Source organism: Macaca nemestrina, chromosome 3 (assembly GCF_043159975.1).
Source record: "Macaca nemestrina isolate mMacNem1 chromosome 3, mMacNem.hap1, whole genome shotgun sequence".
Classification (NCBI taxonomy): Eukaryota; Metazoa; Chordata; class Mammalia; order Primates; family Cercopithecidae; genus Macaca; species Macaca nemestrina.
The window spans coordinates 119,680,442-119,700,540 of record NC_092127.1 but is presented as its reverse complement, the minus strand read 5'-3'; the positions used below and the strand labels follow the sequence as shown (position 1 = coordinate 119,700,540).

At 43.7% G+C, this 20,099-nt stretch overlaps 1 long non-coding RNA gene across 4 annotated transcripts; it reads right to left on the bottom strand.

Moving 5' to 3' along the window:
* Positions 1–5,312: 5,312 nt before the first annotated feature.
* On the bottom strand, positions 5,313–20,098 carry LOC105463558 (uncharacterized). 4 transcript variants are annotated; one of them, XR_003013915.2, is made up of 6 exons: positions 20,007–20,098; positions 18,298–18,371; positions 17,050–17,173; positions 16,852–16,966; positions 14,331–14,448; positions 5,313–13,173 (listed from the first exon to the last, which is right to left on the bottom strand). It is a non-coding gene; the product is annotated as an uncharacterized lncRNA (long non-coding RNA). The 4 variants fall into 4 exon arrangements; XR_976397.3 differs by having other exon boundaries at positions 19,632–20,063; XR_976398.3 differs by lacking the exon at positions 14,331–14,448 and having other exon boundaries at positions 19,632–20,063.
* Position 20,099: the final 1 nt, after the last annotated feature.

The window sequence follows — 20,099 nt, the reverse complement described above, 5'->3', positions numbered from 1 at the left end:
TAAGCATTTTATGTGTGTCAATCCATTTGATCCTCAGTACAATCCTATGAAGTAGGATGACTGTTTTTCCCTTTTAATGGATAAGGAAGCTGAGGCACACAGTAGTTAAGTAATTTCCCCAGGTCATACAGGTAAAGCCAGGTTTCAAACTCAGACTGCCTAGCTGCATCATCTTCCTGTAAATGGATAGAGCATACTTTCCAATCAGAAAATGAAACAGTAACATGCTAACAAGGGTGAATATTTGTTTGGACTAAGGTGGCCTGTAAAGACAGGATGTTACAACTTAGAATGCTAAAATGCTTTTGGCTACTGCATCAGTAAGGATGCTTTTGGCTGCAAGTAACAGAGTAACAGAATAACAGAATAACTAACCAAAAAACAGTTAAACAATAAGGACATTTATGATTTCACATAGCCATAAGCCTGGATGCAGTCCAACCTTTTAAGGTCAGGGATGTCATCAAGAATCCAGATATTTTCCATTTCTTGATTCTGTATTCCTCAGTGTGTCTGCCATGTCTCCCTCACACTTACAAGGTGGCTGCGACAGTTCCAGGCATCACATGGTAACAAGATTACATCCAGTGAAGAAGGAATTTCTCATAAGACAGTCAGCAGACTTTGCAGGTAAATTGGACAAAATCAGGTCTCATATCTATGTCCTAGCCTCAGGGGAGCTCAAAATGTGAATAGCTAGAATTCTCAACTCTATAGAAAGAATAAACAACTCTAGCAAGTAAGAAGAAGGTAGGGTGAGAGGTGTTGGGCTACTGATTTGACCATTTACTTACTACATTTCTTTTTCCCTTTTATTTACTTCTAAGGTGAAGATACACAAAGGATAGATCAAGGTCATGATTTAATGCAGATGGTTGAATTATGATCAAAAAAAAAAAAAAAAAACCTCCCGTAGTCAGCTCCAGCCATATTTCTGACCTGAGGCTGGGCTTAAGGTCTACACAGCTGGAAACATCCATTTCTGATGCCAGCTACATTATTCCCTGATGAGAACAGTGCCAGCAGTGAACCCCTCATCACTCCCCCCACCCAACCCCCACCTTTGCGTCCCAGGGTATTATCAGTTGTGTCAGCCTAGAGTCTCTGAGTTTGGTCTGGCTCTGCCCCTCCCCCATCCATCTAGAAACAATCTATTTCTGTTTCTTTCTCTCTCTCCGTCTCTCCTGCTTCAATCTCATGTCTTCCTGCTGACTCTAAAGAGACAGCTGACCAATGTGGGAAAGATTTAAATTGGGTTATTCTCTCTTAATATAATTTTTGTAAAATACTATAAATGAATTTCTTCCTGGCCACCAGAGAGAAGTACTACTATTTCTAGCACCAGACTGACAGGAATGGTGCCTGTTAGGATTAAGTTCAGCTGCAATGGGGACATTAAATATGGCTTAAACAAGACTGGGCTGTATTTCTTGCTCATATAAAAGTCCTGGTATTGTCACCAGAACGGGGTCCTGATGCAGACCCCAAGAGTGGGTTCTTGGATCTTGCACAAGAACGAATTCAGGGCGAGTCCACCAAGTAAAGTGAAAGCAAGTTTATTAGAGAAGTAAAGAAACAAAATAATGGCTACTCCATAGACAGAGCTGCCCAGAGGGCTGCCAGTTGGCTACTTTTATGGTTATTTCTTGATCACATACTAAACAAGAGGTGAATTAATCATGAGTTTCCGAAAAAAGGGGCAGGCAATTTCCAGAACTGAGGGTTCTTCCCCTTTTTAGACTATATAGCATAACTTCTGGAAGTTGCCCTGGCATTTGTAAACTGTCATGGCACTGGTGGGAGAGTCTTTTAGCATGCTAATGTATTATAATTAGCATATAATGAGCAGTGGGGACCATCAGAGGTCACTTTTGCTGCCATCTTGGTTTTAGTGGGTTTTGGCTGGCTTCTTTACCACACTCTGTTTTATCAGAAGGGTCCTTGTGACCTATATCTTGTGACACCAGCCCTGCTGAGCTCCTATTTCATCCTGTGACTAAGAATGCCTAACCTCCTGGGAATGCAGCCCAGTAGGTTTCATCTTCATTTTACCCAGCCCCTGTTCAAGTAATAGAGTCACTTTGGTTCCAACGCCTCTGACAGTGTAAGCAACTCAGGCTAGTTAGAGCGCTCCACAGTCAACTGACCCCAGGCTGCTCTGGGCTTCTGCTTTTGTGGCTGTATTACAGTCCACAGAAGCCCTTCAGTCATCACATCTGCCTTCCAAACAGCAGGATGGGTGAAGAGGGGATGACAAGCCAAAGAGCACATGCCTCCTATAATTTATGGAAACTTCTTGGAAGTTATCACACAGCGCTGCCACTTACATTCTGTTGGCCAGAACATAGTCACATGGACACATCTTGCCACAAGTGTAGCTAGGAAATAGCATTCTATTAGTCAGGGTTCCCCCCAGAGAAGCAGAACCAATGGATGTGTATATATATAGAAAAAGATTTATGATAAGGAATTGGCTCACATTATTACAGAAGTTAGGAAGTCCAAAATCTGCATCAGGGTAAACAGGCAGGCTGGAGATCCAGGAAAGGCTGGTGTCCTAGTTCTAGTCCGCTGCAGAATAAGAAAGAGCCAGTGCTGTAGATGAAGTCTGAAGTCTGAAGGCAGGTTGCTGGAGAATTCTCTCCTCAGAGGAGGAAGATAACATATTCTATTTTATTCAGGCTTTGTGATCTATTCTTTTCTTTTTGGTCTATTCAGGTTTTCAACTGGTTGGATGAGGTTCCTCTACATTATATAGTCTGCTTTACTCAAAGTCCTTCAATTTAAATGTTAATGTCATCTAGAAGTACTCTCACAGAAAACACCCATAATAATGTCTAACCAACTATCTGGGCACACTGTGTTTCATCCAAGATGACACATAAAATTAACCATCATGGGCATCTTCATTTGAGGCAGCCCGTGGTGTCTGCACTCTGGGGGAAGGGTCGGCAAACTACAGTCCACAGGACAAATCTGTTTTTGTAAATAAAGGTTTTGGGAACTCAGCCACACTCATTCATGTGCGTATTGTCCATGGCTGCTTTTGCATTACCATGCCAAAGCTGAGTCTTCTAATGAGACCATATGGCCTACAAAACCAAAATTATGTACTGTATTTGACTCTGTACAGACTAGCTGATCCCTGCTCTAGGCAGTTATGCGCCCAGCTAAATACTGGGATTATTTAGAGAAAGAGAAAGGGAATTGTGGTAGGCAGATAGCAACCGTGACCCACACCAGCATAAAGGACTTGCTGCTGAGATCTTCTAAGAAATCTCCTAGCCATTCAGTAAAATTTTTTTTTGTACAATCTAGGAGATACTGAAGGAATTATAAAGAAATACAAGCCATTTCCCCCAATCTCAGGAACTTAGTGGATTAACTTTGTGGAAAGCAATGGTCTTTGGCTGAGTTGAGGCTGAATTATTAGCCATGTGATCAAACTTCTCAAAACTTCAGTTTTCTCATCTCTAAAATGATCATGATCCTATTACCTCATCAGGTTGCTATATAAATTAAATAAGGTCATTATCATAAACCCTTTCTTCTTGTCTGATAGTGAAAACAATGATAACTAATAGTAATTAAGCTTTATCTGTGTGCCGGGCTCTGGGCAAGGGTTCTTCATGTATTAACACATTTAATCCTCACAACAGCTCTCCGAGGTAGGAACAATCATTATCCCCATTGTATGAATGAGAACATTGAGAGATGAGGTATCTTGGCAAAGAGTGCCTAGTTGGAGCAGAGCTGTGATTCAAACCCTGCTTGTCTGATTTCTGAACCCAAGAGCTCTACCCACCAATGTGTCTCATAGCCTTCCCATGTCAGAGCCCTCCTGCCATCATCTCCTTCCCCTCTGGCTGTAAGACATTCATAGTGTAACTGAGAAAGCAGAGCATATTCAAATAAAAAGCAAATTCATAACATAAGGCAGTGGAGGTGAAGTCCCAAGTGAAGAGTATCACTCAGATATGGAGAGGTTCTAGTCCTGCAGAGCGCTTAGGGGAGGTGTCACAGCAGGGATGGGGCCAAATTGGGTCATGATGGACCTACAGGATTTAGAAGACAGGAAGACGCTGTGCAGCCATGGGGAGTGGAGTGGGTAAGGCTTGGAGGTGGGAAAGAAATAGCACCATTAAGGAATAACAAGTAAATAATCCTGGCTAAATCACAGGATTCTTACTGGGAGTCCCGAGAGAGCAATTTGGAAACGAAGATTAGAATTAAATGAATGTCAGCTTGAATGTCTGTCTAAAAAGCTTCCCTGTATTCGGTAGACACTGAGTAGTCATTGGAAGGTTTTGAATGGTGAAATCACGTGATGGCAGCAGTGTCTTTAGGAATAACATGGTGGTTTTGGAAGTGATGACTGAGGTCCGGGGGCTGGGAGACTAGTTGAGAGGCTTTTGAAATGATCTAGACATGATGTAATGAGAACTTGAAGTGGAGTGTTAGCACAGGCATGGATGGAATGGCAGGAAGGTAGGAGACATCACATGAGCAGAATCGGGGCACTTGGTGACTTCGTCTGGGAGTGAAGACGGGGAGGGGCAGGATGACTGCCAGGCTTTCAGCCTGGGTGATGGGAGAATTTTGTTCTAAACAGAAGCAGAAGAGGCAGAGGGGAGCTCCATCTGCCACCCCACCTCCATGAGGTCTCTGTCTCCACTGAGCATCTTCACTTACTCAGCCGTCACCAGATACCTGTGAGCAGCCAGCCATCTCCTTTCTTCTTTGCCGTAAGGTGCCACTTCCACCAGAGAAGAACCTAGGGCAGCGAGGAAGCCTGGCCTTTGGGTCAAACAGATAGGAATTTACCTCTGCTCTGTCCATCGCTGGCACTGTAACCTTGAGCACATCTCAACCGCCCTGAGATTTAGTCTCTTTAAAGTAGGGATGACAATACCTACTTGATAGAGTACTTGCGAGTTATATAACAAACACAAAGCATTTAGTATTGTGTCTGGCACGTAGTAGACGCTCAATCATAACGGCTAACACACCATGCTTGAAACAGGCACTGCTCTAACTGCTTTACATCGATTCACTCGGCTACTCCTCTCAACAGTCCGGCAAGGTGGATACCACTCTTAGCCTTCAACTTACAAAGAAAGGAGGTATACAGAAGACACAGAACTCACCAAGGTCACAGGGACTAGGTGAGGATGAGCCAGGCTGCATCCAAGCAGCTTCAGGGTCTGTATTCTTTGCCACTACCCAGAACTTATATCAATAAGCAAAGCTATTATTTACAATAACAGGAAGCAAAAATAGCAAAAAGTTCCCTCTGAGGGGGAGTGTTATAATATACTTAACCATCAGAATGGCTAAAGCACTGATCTGTGAGAGTGGCAACTGGTCATAGCCCGGAGCTGGTCCTTTAGGTCCTCTTAGGAAGGTACTTAGCAGGCTCAGGCAGCAGCTTTTTTTCCCCTTAAACTTTTATTTTAAGTCCTGGGGTACATGTGCACGATGTGCAGTTTACATAGGTAAACGTGTGCCATGGTGGTTTACTGCAGAGAACAAACCATCACTTAAGTATTATTAAGCCCAGCACCCATCAGCTATTCTTCCTGATGCTTTCCCTCTCCCCAACCCCCACCCGACAGGCCCCAGTGTGTGTTGTTCCCCTCCCTCTGTTCTCATTGTTCAGCTCCCACTTATAAGTGAGAACATGTGGTGTTTGGTTTTCTGTTCCTGCGTTAGTTTGCTGAGGATTACAGCTTCCAGCTCCAACCATGTCCCTGCAAAGGACATGATCTCATTCCTTGTTATGGCTGCATAGTATTCCATGGTGTACATGTACCACATTTTCTTTATCCAGTCTATTGTTGATGCACATTTGGGTTGATTCCATGCCTTTGCTATTGTAAACAGTGTTGCAATGAACATACATCTTTATATATGAAAATATATGTATCTTTATAATAGAATGATTTATATTCCTTTTGGTATATACCCAGTAATAAGATTGCTGGGTCAAACGGTATTTCCGCTTCTAGATCTTTGAGGAATCGCTGCACTGTGGTTGAACTAATTTACATTCCCACCAACAGTGTAAAAGCGTTCTTCCTTTTTCTCCACAACTTTGCCAACATCTGCAGTTTCTTGACTTTTTAATAATTGCCATTCTGACTGGTGTAAGATGGTATCTCATTTTGGTTTTGATTTGCATTTCTCTGATCATCAGTGATGTTGAGCTTTTTTTTTTTTCTTTTGAGACGGAGTCTTGCTCTGTCACCCAGGCTGGAGTGCGGCTGCACAATCTCTGCTCACTGTAACCTCTGCGCCCCCGCTCCCTCGGGTTCAAGCGATTCTCCTGCTTCAGCCTCTCGAGTAACTGGGATTACAGGTGCTTGCCACCATGCCCAGCTAATTTTTGTATTTTTAGTAGAAACAGGGTTTCACCATCTTGGCCAGGCTGGCCTTGAACTCCTGACCTCGTGATCCACCCACCTTGGCCTTCCAAAGTGCTGGGATTACAGGTATGAGCCACCGCGCCCAGCCTGAGTTTTTTTTTCATGTTTGTTGGCCGCATGAATGTTTTCTTTTGAGAAGTGTCTGTTCATGTCCTTTAGGGCAGCAGCTTTGAACAACTCATACAGAAAGTTCAATATCTTAACTTCCAGTGTGGCAGGATGGGTGTGCCCTGGGTGAATACCAGAACTGGTTGTCATTTTTCAGTGTTCCCTGATCAACCTGTGGACAAAACAAACTGATTTTTAAGAACGTTCTCATTGTTGAATGTTATATTGATTTTTAAAATATATCTTATTATTAATACCATGCTTAAATTGGTTTTTAAAAAGACTTAAGGCAGCTTGTAGTTTAAAAAAACCCTTACAAATACAAATAAGATATGGATCATAATAAAAGTTGTGTATGTAAAAGTTTTTGTTATAGGCTAAATGTTTGTGTCCCACAAAATTCACAGGTTGAGATTATAACCCCCCAAAGTGACAGAAGTGGGAGATGGGGCATTAGGGAGGTAAGTCAGTCACAAGGTTGGAATGCTATGAATAGGATTAGTGTCCTTATAAAAGAGACCTGGAGAGTTCTCTAGCCCTCATTCTGCCATATGAAGACACAATAAGAGGACAGCTCTCTAGGAGCCAGGAAATGGCCCTCGCCACACACTAAATAGCCTAATAATTTGATCTTACACTTTCTAGCTTCCAGAACTGAGACATAAATGTTTATTGCTTATGCCACTCGGTTGGTGGTATTCTGTCATTGCAGCCTGAACTAAGATAGTTTTATGCTTGAAAACTTAAACTAAGAATGCAGAGTGAAACTGAGCACTAAATTTGACTCTGAGATTCCCAATGGCCAAGACTAAATGAGAAATAGGATGAGTTTCTTAGTTTTGACTATGCAAATAAACCTAAATGCTTCCATCTTTATGCCGAGGATTTAGGGATGCAGGACCAAGATGGCATTTTGATGTGAAAAAGACAAGCTTCAACTTACTATATTCTTGCCCCAAAAGAGGTCCACTTTGTCTTTTACTCCACATGAGAATCATATTACCAAAGCAAAACACACCTCACCAGCTATGCCTCTGCTGAGTGAAGGACCAATGCCAGCTTTAAAGTAAATGAGTAGGCTGGGCGCGGTACCTCACGCCTGTAGTCCCAGGACTTTGGGAGGCCGAGGTGGGCAGATCACTTGAGGTCAGGAGTTCGAGACCAGCCTGGCCAACATGGTGAAACCCTGTCTCTACTAAACATATAAAAATTAACCGGGCATGGCGGCATGCCTGTAATTCCAGCTACTCAGGAGGCTGAGGCAGGAGAATCGCTTGAATTCGGGAGGCAGAGTTGCAGTGAGTCAAGATTGCACCACTGCACTCCCGCCTGGGCGACAGAGCAAGACTCCATCTGAAAAAAATAAAAAACAAATAAATAAAAAAGTAAATGAGTAAAGAAAAAATTAGGGAAAGAGAAGCTTGGTATCAGGAGAGGAGAATGTGATTTTAAGGATGTATTTTGCTTCAATTACCTGCCTAAGTGTAAAATGCTGGTCTGGGTGAGCACCTTAAATAAGATAATTTCCATCCCATTGAACTCCCCTCACTTAAGTATAGGACCAGCCAATTCTATGCAATTTTTTTTCACCAGAGGAAAAAAAATGAGAACTTTGCAAGTAAGAAAGGTGATCTGGTGCCTCCCAGCATTTCTGGGAAGGCAGCCACATTAAAGCCTATGATTCTTTCTTGTAGTGTCTTCCTAGAGTTAAGGGAAGTCCTTAAAGTTTGCTATTAATGCCTACTGGCTTAAGAGTAGACCAAAGGATTTCAGGGAGCTTGTTTCTAATAGAGCCTATGATCAAGAGGATTACAGTTTAGGACGGAAGGAATACCTTCCACATCTTTTTCATTATTGTTCGTGTGACCCAGATTTCCCAGATCTTACCACCCTGCAGTACCAAAGAGATTGCTCTGGAGTCCCATCTGACTCAGGGTATCATGTCCCAAAAGTTCACCTTAAGGTTTCTGAGATCTCCAGGGAGCTTTACAAGCACTAACAACATGGCTGCTCCCAGTGGGTATCTGCTGGCCATGGTTCTTGTGTGCTTGGCGTCTGCTCACTCCTGCCTGTGTGCTACTCCTCCAAGGAAAGGGAGAAGGCCGTGACAGCCTGTCTCTGGGTTTACACAGGACAAACTTTTAGTTCATAAAATGGCAGCCACCTGGGTCTGCTTCTGATTTGTTCTGTTACTTTGCACAGGTCACCTTGGTGCTTTCTACTTCAATTTCCTTTACTGAAAGTGGCAAGAATTCTCACATCTCACAAAGATGTAGCAGGAACTGGCTATTTAATGATTAGTTGTATTTTGAAAACATCAAGTGCAAGATAAGTGCCAGGGCAGGAAAGCCAAGTATTTGTGGCCTCCCCAGTGAGCAGTTGGTTGTGCTTTTTTTTTTTTTTCTATAAACATTCAAAGGAAATAAATTGAGAGAGAACAATCTCAAATCCCTAAAGTCAATAAATTGCTCTTTAAGCCTCTTTACTAAACTAGGTTGCTGCATAGGTGAATCCCCGGTTATGAGGGGAGAGTCATAAAAAAAATCCCATGCAACCCGAAGTTATATAACTAGGGGCACTAGGACTATGGAAAGTTTGGAAAGGGATGAGGCCCCATAACCAATATTTGATAATTACATTTTAATTAAAGGAACATTTAATCCTAAACTACTCTAAAGACATTAATCACCTTAATGAAAACCTTTACTTAAAATGTAAAGAAGGTATTTAGGAGGCTAGAGGGAATGTCCAGTGTCATGAAAAGGAAAAGACAGATACAAAATTGGAAAATTTTACCTATTTCAATTCATGCTCCCAGAAACCATATCAAAAGAAGCTTCTTCCTTCAGAAAATAAGAGGTATGTTATGGGTCACATTGGGTCCCCTTCAAAATCATTATGTTGAAGTCCTACAACACTGGTACCTCAGAATGTGACCTTACTTGTAAATATGGCCACTGCAGATGTAATTAGTCAAGTTTAGATTATACTGAACTAGGCCGGGCCCCTTGTCTGATATGACTGGTGTCTTTATAAAAAGGGAAAGTTTGGACACAGATGTACACATTCCGGGAGTACACCCTGTGAAGATGAAGGCAGAGATCAGGGAGATGATTTTACAGAACAAGGAATGCCAAAGATACAAGTAAACCACAGAAGATAAGGGAGAGACATGGCTTCTCTCACAGCCCTAGAAAGAAGCAACCCTGACAGCACCTTGATCTCAGACTTCAAGCCTCCAGGGCTGTGGGACAATAAATTTCTATTGCTTAAGTCACTCAGTCTGTGGTGCTTTGTTATGGCAGCCCTAGGAGACTTATATTACATACAATTATTCTAAAGAATCAGAGGTGGCCGAGCACAGTGGCTCACACCTGTAATCCCAGCACTTTGAGAGGCTGAGGCAGGCAGATCATTTGAGGTCGGGAGTTTGAGACCAGCCTGAACAACATGGAGAAACCCTGTGTCCACTAAAAATACGAAATTATCCAGGCGTGGTAGCACATGCCTGTAATCCCAGCTACTCGGGAGGCTGAGACAGGAGAATCTCTTGAACCTGGGAGGCGGAGGTTGTGGTGAGCCAAGATCGTGCCATTGCACTTCAGCCTGGGCACCTGGGCAACAAGGGTGAAACTCCATCTCAAAAAAAAAAAAAAAGAAAAAAAAAAGAATCAGAGGTAATGAGAAGAAGGGACTGGAGGCAGTTGCCACAGGTTCCTCTATACCTATTCTACTAGTTTAAAGATTTGCTTCAGTTAATATATTATTTTCTTAAAATATAAATATTTCCTTAAAAGATTATGATCATCAATTATTTACACCTGACGGCATATTGTATTTTCTTTTTTTTTTTTTTTGAGACGGAGTTTTGCTCTTGTTGCCCAGGCTGGAGTGCAATGGCATGATCTCGGCTCACTGCAAGCTCCACTGCCCAGGTTCAAGCACTTCTCTTGCCTCAGCCTCCCTAGTAGCTGGGATTACAGGCATGTGCCACCACACCCAGCTAATTTTGTATTTTTAGTAGAGACGGGCTTTCTCTATGTTGGTCAGGCTGGTCTTGAACTCCTGACCTCAGGTGATCTGCCCATCTTGGCCTCCCAGAGTGCTGGGATTAAAGGCATGAGCCACCGTGCCCGGGCCATATTGTATTTTCAAGAGATGGCCACAGTGCTATCTCTTACCCCACATTGTCCCTCAAGAATATCACCATTCTCTATTAAGAAGTCACATCAAATTCTCCTTCTCTTGGACCTAAGGGGGCTTGTAACTCACTTGTAACCAACAGAAACTTCTGAGGCCAGGTCACGAAGGTTGATGCAGCTGCTGTGTTGGGAGCTGAAATACTTGCACTGGAGCATTTCACTACTCTAAGGCTGCCATGTTGTGAAGAGGCTCAAACTAGCTCTTATAGAGAGACCCCATGGAGAGACCATCTGTGAAGACAGAGGTGCCTAGCAAGACTGCAGCTTCTTCAGCCCCTCTGCTGTTCTGGCTCCAGCCTTTCTTCTGACAACCACTTGGGGGACTCCAAACCAGAATCTCCCCACTGAGCCCTCTCTGAATGCCGGACCCACAGAAACTGGGAGAGGTTAAAAACGACTGTTGTTAAGTCACTATGTTTTTGGGTGATTTATTACTCAGCAAGAGATAGCGGATACGCCTTAATGCATTATTCTGATAATGAAATTTCTTGACTTCTAAATTAGCTGTTTTAGAATTTAATTTTCTCTAGGAAAGGGTGGAAAGCACAAGAAAAGAAGATGACTTTGGTAACCTAGAAACACCTACTTTACAGACTTCCCCACAGCCTCGTGGGCCATTTTGTATGGCACTAAACACCATCAGTGTTGCTCCCCTTGGCATTCTACTCTATCATCAATTAGAATGTAAATGACAAGGAAGTACCTTAAGAGTTGAAACCACTAATCACACTAATGTTTATGTAAATCAGTCAATTCCAGGTTGGAGGGTCCTTTTTTACTCCCTACTTCCAAAGGTGTTCTAATTATGCAAAATTGTGTCATCAACTGCCGTGGCCAAGAACAAGTTCATTATCACTTGTGCCAGTCTTGCATGTTGAATTTGCCAACTTCTGAAGACCTCTATTTTCAGTCAGAATCTGGCACTGATTCTAATGATTCTTACTTCATTCGTGATGGGGGTGGGAGGACCAGGATAATAAAGGTGTTTGCACTTTGAATAATCCCCAACCCTTGGCGCATAGCTCTGACATAGCTCCGCTCAATTATAAAAAGGCCATTTCCCCTAGTCATTTCCTTTCCTTTAGCAAAAGCCTGGATCCTTTTGACACTCTCATGTTCCAAATATTCCCTATCTGCCTGTGGCTTGTTTTCTATGGTGTCTTTGATTAGGCCTTCTTCTATCAGGGCATTTGAATAAATAATCCCCCTGCCTCTCTTTTGTTAAGGGAGTTCTTGCCTGCCACTTCTGGTCTCCAAGACAGCCCTCAGCCATTACTGCCAGGAATTAAGATGCCTGCGAAATCCACTCTTGTCCTGCAACTGCCTTGCAATGGAGTCCTTAGAAAACATTGACTTCTTTTCATTTTTCAGCCATGAAACAGTGGTTTCTGGAAAACAGTCATTCTGAACATGGCTATTAGTTAAGAATCTCTGCAGACAATAGCCAAGGGGCAATAAAGAAGCCTAAAAGAAAAGATTTCATAATCTGTTATTTGTGACTTGCAAGTGGTAGCTGCTAAAAGTGACTTCTGCAAGCAGGTAGCTGCTTCTGCCATTTACACTTAACCACATAATCATAGAGCTGGGAGAACCCTTAATTTGTGCTCTGCATTTGCCAGGGCCTGCAAGGCTTCCTGAAGAGTATTCCAGAATCCTCAAGTGCTGTCCTCACACCTCCACTTGAAACAGTCAAAACACACTGGGGAGAGGAGACATCTACTCCTTCTCGGAACAGAAACAGAAAGACCATTTTGTCATGTAAACTTCTAACTCTTGGTGAACAATCTTTGAATGCATATTAACCTTCAAATGCATACCATTTGATGTTGTTATCATTCCCCTCACTTCACATATGAGGAAACTAAGGCTCAAAGAAGGAAAATGACTGGCTAAGGCCTGAAAGAGCTAGAATAGGGTGATCAAGCTTCCGGGTTTGCCCAGGACTTGGGGATTTTCTGGGATTTAAGACTTGCAGTGCTAAAAACAGGACAATTATGGCAAAACTAAGAAAGTTGATCACCCTAGGTTTGAATAAGGTCCAGCTTGTCCCCAAAGCCTTTTTTCTGAACCCTGACACCATACTAAGTTGTCTTCAGTCTGAGATTTGGCTCTAGCACAGATGGGGGCATTAAATGGCTGCACCATGAAGAGTCCATTTCCCTCCTTCAGAGAACAAAGTCAGGGGTGTCAGCCTCAGGGGATCAACCCAGGACCCTCTTGCAGGTTATTCAGAGCCCACTAGAAAGATTAGTTTGGGAGCTGACTCTCTAGAGAGGTGAAAGCTCTCTAGAGAGATGCAAGAGTGTGCACCACTATTTATATAATGTGCCACATCAGAAGACATTCTACAAGGGACCCTAAATTATCACCCACAGAATTGCCGGGGCTTGCCTGGTTGCAGAAACCTCAGAGATGGCCATGAAGGAGACAGGGTTTTCCTGAAATACACAAAGAAGAATTTCACTGAATTACTTAACAAAAGCTGACCACAGCATATTTTTGCCAAAAGCAGAAATCAAAACCTTTAGACATTTTTCAAGGATGATTTATAGTTCCTTCTCTCCCTCCCTCTCTCCCTTCTTTCCTCCCTCCCTCTCTCCCTCCCTCTCTCCCTCCTTTCCTCCCTCCCTCTCTCCCTTCCTCCCTCCTTCCCTCCCTCCCTCCTTCCCTCCCTTCCTTCCTTCCTTCGTTCCTTCCTTCTTTCCTTCCTTCTTTCCTTCCTCCCTTCCTTCCTTCCTTCCTTCTTTCCTTCCTTCCTCCCTTCCTTCCTCCCTTCCTTCCTCCCTTCGTTCCTTCCTTCTTTCCTTCCTTCTTTCCTTCCTTCTTTCCTTCCTTCCTTCCTTCCTCCCTTCGTTCCTTCCTTCTTTCCTTCCTTCTTTCCTTCCTTCCTTCCTTCCTCCCTTTCTTCCTTCGTTCCTTCCTTCTTTCCTTCCTTCTTTCCTTCCTTCCTTCCTTCCTTCCTTCCTTCCTTCCCTCCCTCCCTCCCTCCCTCCCTCCTTCATTCCTTCCTTCTTTCCTTCCTTCTTTCCTTCCTTCTTTCCTTCCTTCTTTCCTTCCTTCCTTCCTTCCTCCCTTCCTTCCTTCCTTCCTTCCTTCCTTCCTTCCTTCCTTCCTTCCTTCTTTCCTTCCTTCCTTCCTTCCTTCCTTCCTTCCTTCCTTCCTTCCTTCCTTCCTTCTTTACTAGCCCACTCTAGTTTTCTCTTTCAGGATATCCCCCGGTCTGCAGTGAAAAGGCAGGCACTGAGTAAATACACTGTTGAGAGGGTTGTGGCTGGAGCAGATCCTGGTTGCCCACTTCCCTGCACCACATTGTGCCAGGTATTGTCCTCTAGTTTCTGGACGCTAAAAGGTCTGGAGAAGGCCAGGTGGTTGGGGAGAGAACTGGGAGGGAGGCATGGGGGTGGAAGTAGTGTTTTAATGTTGAAACAAACACTTGGGAAAGCTGCACCCGTGCATTAGGCTTTCTCAGCCCTGAATGGGAGCAGCTGTCCTGCTTGTGTGGCTGCTCTGAGGCCCTCCTCCACATTCACCTGCCCCTGACCCTCTCCCCTTGAAGGACGAGAGATTAAAACTGAATGGATATCAGAGACATCACCTCTGGTTCATCAACTGGCTCAACTTTTTTCCTTATACAGATGAGGAGCTGAGACATGGAGAGGACAGGTGAGATTTTTCTAGGTCATCCATGAGCCTTGTGAGTCTTCCTTGGTGCTCTGGGGTAGAGGAGGGAGGAAGAAAAGAGTCTGTAGATTTGAATCAAAACTCTTTCTTTTCCTTCAGTTACTCCATGATGTTATCCCAAATAACTTTCAGCCCTTTCTTTCTCCACTGTGTCATGTCAGGCACACAATTTTTTGTTTTCTTTCATTTTGTCTTCAAACTATATTTTTGTTAGCTCAGTCCTTCTTTTCTTCTCCTCTCTGTATCCAAGTAAAATCACTCACAGAAGTCAATGTCTTAAATAGACAAAACTTGGGGTTGGGGCACCCCGTGCAGAGGAGGTGGTAACTGCTCTTCCCTCCTACCTGAGGCTCCTGTGACACTGTCAGAAGTAGCTGCAAAGGCCGTGCAGTGCAGTGATTAGACCATGGACTGTGAAACCAGAGTGCCTGGGTTTGGTGCCCAGTTAAGCAAGCTTTTTAACCAAATGATTTTGCTTTTCTTGTCCCCAGATCCCCACCCCCTGCTTTCTACTAGCACAGGGCCCATCCCTGAAATTTCAGGGTGTGGGGACTCTGTCCTCACCCTATGTGTTAGGGGATTACAATCAGGACAGGTGGCCCCAGTCTGCAACACCTTTCCATCAGTCATGGATGAGGCCACCATGACTGGTGAGGCACCACCCCTATCCCTTCTGAGAATGTCGCCACGCTGCTTCTCAGGCAGCCCCGGCTGACAGCAGTAAAGGGAAGCATTCATTCATGATTGAAGAAAGGCCTCCTCCCCAACTCCTTCCACAGATGAGTGATGCCCGCCGGCCGCCCCTCCCCTCCCAACCATTGCCAAGGGCCATCCCCTTCTCTAGCCAATCACAGGAAGGGGCTCAGGAAGGAAAATAATACTTGTGGCCTCCTCATTCAATAAACCCTGGGTGAATCTAAATGGAATGAGAAGAAACTGTTTTTCTTAAGTAGAAAAACAAACACAATAGGGGCCACACCAGATGTGACAACCCTACCCAGGCACAGGTGCCGTTGATGGGACGCAACATTTAACTCCCGGCCATCAACTCTCTAACACTCCATAGGACCACAAATGAATTAGAAAGATGGTAGAATCCACACTTAGAATCTAGTATATGCAGTAGGCCAGGTGCGGTGGCTCATACCTGTAATCCCAGCACTTTGGGAGGCCAAGGGGGTGGATCACTTGAGGCCAGGGGTTCAAGGCCAGCATGACCAACACAGTGAAACTTTGTTCCCATTAAAAATACTATATATATATATATATATATATATATATACACACACACACACACACATACACACACACACATAACTATTTCAGCTGGATATGGTGGTGGAGGTTGCAGTGAGCCCAGACCGCACCACTGCACTCCAGCCTGGGTGATAGAGTGAGACTCCGTCTCAAGAAAAGAATCTAGTGTATACAGTTCACCGAAAGGATGACTTAATCATTACCATGCCTACAACAAACTACAAAGAATATAGAGTGTGATTATGTCATAACTTCCACTCCCTCCTCACCAGGAAACCTGAAAAATCCTTTGCCGGGAGGAGCCAAGGGAAACGTCTCTATCCTCAGTTGGTTGGCATCCTTTTCTTTGTCCAGGTTCTCTGCCATCGGCTGATCCTCTTCTGCTTCTCACAGTGTTCTACGTCCCAGCTAGGCTGGGCCAGGAAGGGCTCTCCAGGAGTTCAAACTGCCACAGCATCTGCAGAATTCTCGGCCTCTCTGTTTGCAAGCTCCAAACTTGGGGGCAGAATTCTCAGCAAGCTCACCTCTATCCTCTGGCTACCCCCTCTTCCTCATTTGTTTCTGTACAGGTCAGATTTGGGCCCTTGGGAGGCTTAGAGTCTTCACTGTGAATTGACTGAAATGTCCGTGGTAGTTTTATGTTCCCCAAGGAATGGCTTTTCTCTCTTTGCATCATTTCTCGGGCCCACATACTCCCTATCCATAAATCAACTTCCTGCACTTCAACAACCTCTAGCTTTTGGTAGGAAGAGAATAGCTGCCCCACTATCCAGACATCCCTGCATTATATGTGGCTCTACCAATGCCCTGTTTGCTGTGGCACCTGGAGGTTTTGGGTTTAACTATTTTGCATGGGTTCCACAAAGATGACCAAGGATAGGAAAATCCAGCTTCTTCTTGTAACTATTAGCAGTAGCTACCCATTTGTGGAGCACCTACTATGTTCTGGGTATTATGCTAAGTGCTTTACATATCATATCTCTAGTCCTGACAATGAACTTGTGAGATAATTCTCATCGGTCCCATATTACAGATGAGGAAACAGACAGAAGTTATATAAGCTACCCTTGATCAAATTGGTGGTAAGCAGAAGTAGTGGGACTTCATGCAAGTCTGCAGGATTGAGAAGCCCACGCTCTTTCCTTTCCACCATTTGTCCAGTCACAGTAAACACTTACTGAGCCACTTTCCCCCGCCAGGCGTTTTTCCTGTCTTGTGAAGGAACATCTCATGACCCCATTCTTCCTCCTAATTCTCTTGATTTGAGACAATGAAGAAAAGAGTTCCCAAAACCTGTGGCAAGGAAAAGGTTTAGAACAGCAAATAGAAGAAAAATAACACTTACTGTGGGTGGTAATTTGAAGTTTGTTACTCACCAGGAGAAAAAGATCTATGTGAGAATTACCATCTCAGCCATATGTCTTTAGTTTACATAACCCAGGCAGTAGCTGGAGCTCTCAGGCAGAGGCAGAGGCAAACATGTGGGATTCTGGAATTCCACTGAAATATAATAGACAACAGGAGGAGCCGGAAAATGAGTCATGTTTTTATAATTAGTTGTGGTATTGGACCCAACTTCTCTAAGAAATCAACAGCATCATCCAATCCCATCTGGCAAAGGAGAAGACAAGAGGCTGACAGATTTTGTCGTAGTCCCTGGAAATCAGTGGTGATATAAAGACCTAGGATCTAAACCTGCAGGAAAAAAATTAGTGGCCAGCTACCTCCCTTATTTGCAGGCTGTTGAAATACTCATAATTTTACCTAGAGCCAAAGCAACCTTATCTCCCTGGGGAAGAAAAAAAAAAAGCATAGAAAGAGAGAACTGATATAGTAAAACCCAACTGCCATGGCTGGACTGGTGCCCAAGCATGAAAGCAGTTCAGGTTATTGTATTTTAAAGGATCTCTTAGATTGGCAAAACTGTGGGTAGCACTTTTCTGCTTCTTCACTAATAAATGAATCTTGATTTTGTTCAGATTATCAGAGCAATTTGTCTAGAGAAGGTGGATTCTTCCCTTAGGCCCAGGAGAGGAGCCATGATCAGCCTGATCCCTTTCCTCTTTGCACATGATGGATTTAGCCAATGTGTTGGCTAACATAACCCAGTGCTCAGCAAGGAGACATAAGTGAAAGACTCCTAGTGACTTCTGAAAATATTTTCCTCTCTAACGAAGAAAGACACTTAGGAGAAAGAAATCCTGGGCCACTTTTTACCCATCTTTGGATATTTTGTTTAAAGATATGATGAAAGGAGCTACTGCAGCCATCTTACCACCCTGAGGAGAGACAATGCTGTCACACTGAGAGCTACAAAATGAAAGACAGAAAAAGCTAGAGGTCTTGGTTTCATCACTGCACCCCCAAACAACTGGAACCATACACCTGCAGAGTTAAGTGATGTAAAAACTGCTTCATGGTTTCAACCATTTTTGGTTTAATCTCCATGATACACTGGATAAAGAGAAATAGCTTGAAGCTGACACATGATGCAAGAGAAAAAGAAATGTCTCATCTGAACCAGGATGAGACTCTGTGGATGCCAGGACCTCTATCTGTTGGCTGTACTGCCTCCACAGGAATTTAGAAACTGAACAAATGGCACATATTTATTGAGAACCTACCAAGAGCCAGGCACTGTGCTGGATCACAGGAGTAGACAATGCAGAAAGGTCATTGTTGTCATGGAAATCACATTCTGGAAGACAGATGATAAACAAAAACACAATTAAAGATAGGTGAAAACACTCTTAGGCAACTTTCTAAGTATCGGTTCAAGCCAGTCCTGAGTGAAACCCTGACTTTGGAATCAGATAGAACTGGATTCAAATTCCACCTCCACCATTCACTGTGACCTTGGGAAAGTTATTTAGTTTTTCTGACTATCTGTTTCCTCATCTGTAAAATAACGATAATAAAAAACTAACTCAGCCAGACCTGGTGGCTCAAGGCTGTAATCCCAACACTTTGGGAGGCTGAGGCAGGAGGATCTCTTGAGCCCAGGAGTTTGAGACCAGCCTGGGCAATATGGGGTAACACTATCTTTACAAAAAATACAAAAAATTAGCCACGTGTGGTGGTGTGTGCCTGTGGTCCCAGCTACTCGGGAGGCTGAGGTGGGAGAATCACCTCAGTCCGGGAGGTCAAGGCTGCAGTGAGTCAAGACCGTGTCACTGCACTCCAGCCTGGGTGAAAAACAAAAAACAAAAAATACCTCATAGGGTTGTTGTGAGGATTACACTTTAAATAAGCAAACAAACTCTCTGTACAGTGCCTTACATGGAGCCTGACACACAATCAGTCTTACTAGATTATGGATCATGACCATTGTCATCATCATCATAATTTGTGCTGTCATAATAATAATTTGTGCAACAACAACAACAATAATAATAACAATAATAATGCTGTGGATATCAAATGATAAACAAGACATAGACCCTGCCCATTCAAAAAATTGTGGCAGCAAGAATCCAGGTTTGGCCACAGAACGGTCAGAATTTAGGCAATGAATTAGGCAGGAGACAAAAGAATTCCTCTGGTAACCAAGGTTGGGTTAACCTGGACCCCCTGTCTCTACTCTTTCCCACACATGTTTCCCGTCACCCCCCTTTCCGAGAGAGAGAGATATTCTGAATGAGCGCTGCTCTTCTTTCACTTACGGCTACTGTTCTCAAGAGACTCCAGTGGGCTTTCTGTTTCTCCCGTGAAGTGAAAAATACAGGGTGTGGCTCTCCGGATGGCACTTACTGGTTTGTGCTATGAACCAGCAAATACACACAGATACACCCACAGATGATCTCACCAGACCTTGTCTCCCTTCCCTCATTCCCTCAAAATCATACCCACCTAATAATGTGTTTAGTGCACTGCAATTGAGTATTAGCTCCCGTATCTAGCTAACAAAATACATAAATATCCAACGGCCAGGTCCTCACACCCACACACATACCCTCACCTTTAGAAACATTTGCACGGATTGTCACACGAGCCCCTGAACTCTCCATCACACTCTGCATGCATCTTCCCACAGATTGCTCCCACACTGGCTTTTTATTTGCAAGCCCGTGGGGAATCTTTCACCTCTTAGACAGGAATTTCATTAACGAAGGGGAGGGGATGGTAAGAGGAAAGTATAGATGCAGGGGAAATAAATGAGAATAGTTTTTGAGGGAGACCTAAAATTGTATCATCCTAGTCCCGAATCTCTCCCTTTTAACTGTTCTTTATTTGTACATTCTGTGCCCAAAAGAAAACAACCTTTCATTAATTGGGCAATTGTCCAGGCTCTTAGCCTGGCATCCAGCCCACAGAGCTGTGAAATCAACCGCACCAGATCTACGCTTTGAAATGAGGCAACATCCAACTGGAAACCCGCTCAAAGTAAGGAAGTGGGTGAAAAGACTCAGGGTCTCTTTTCTCTTCC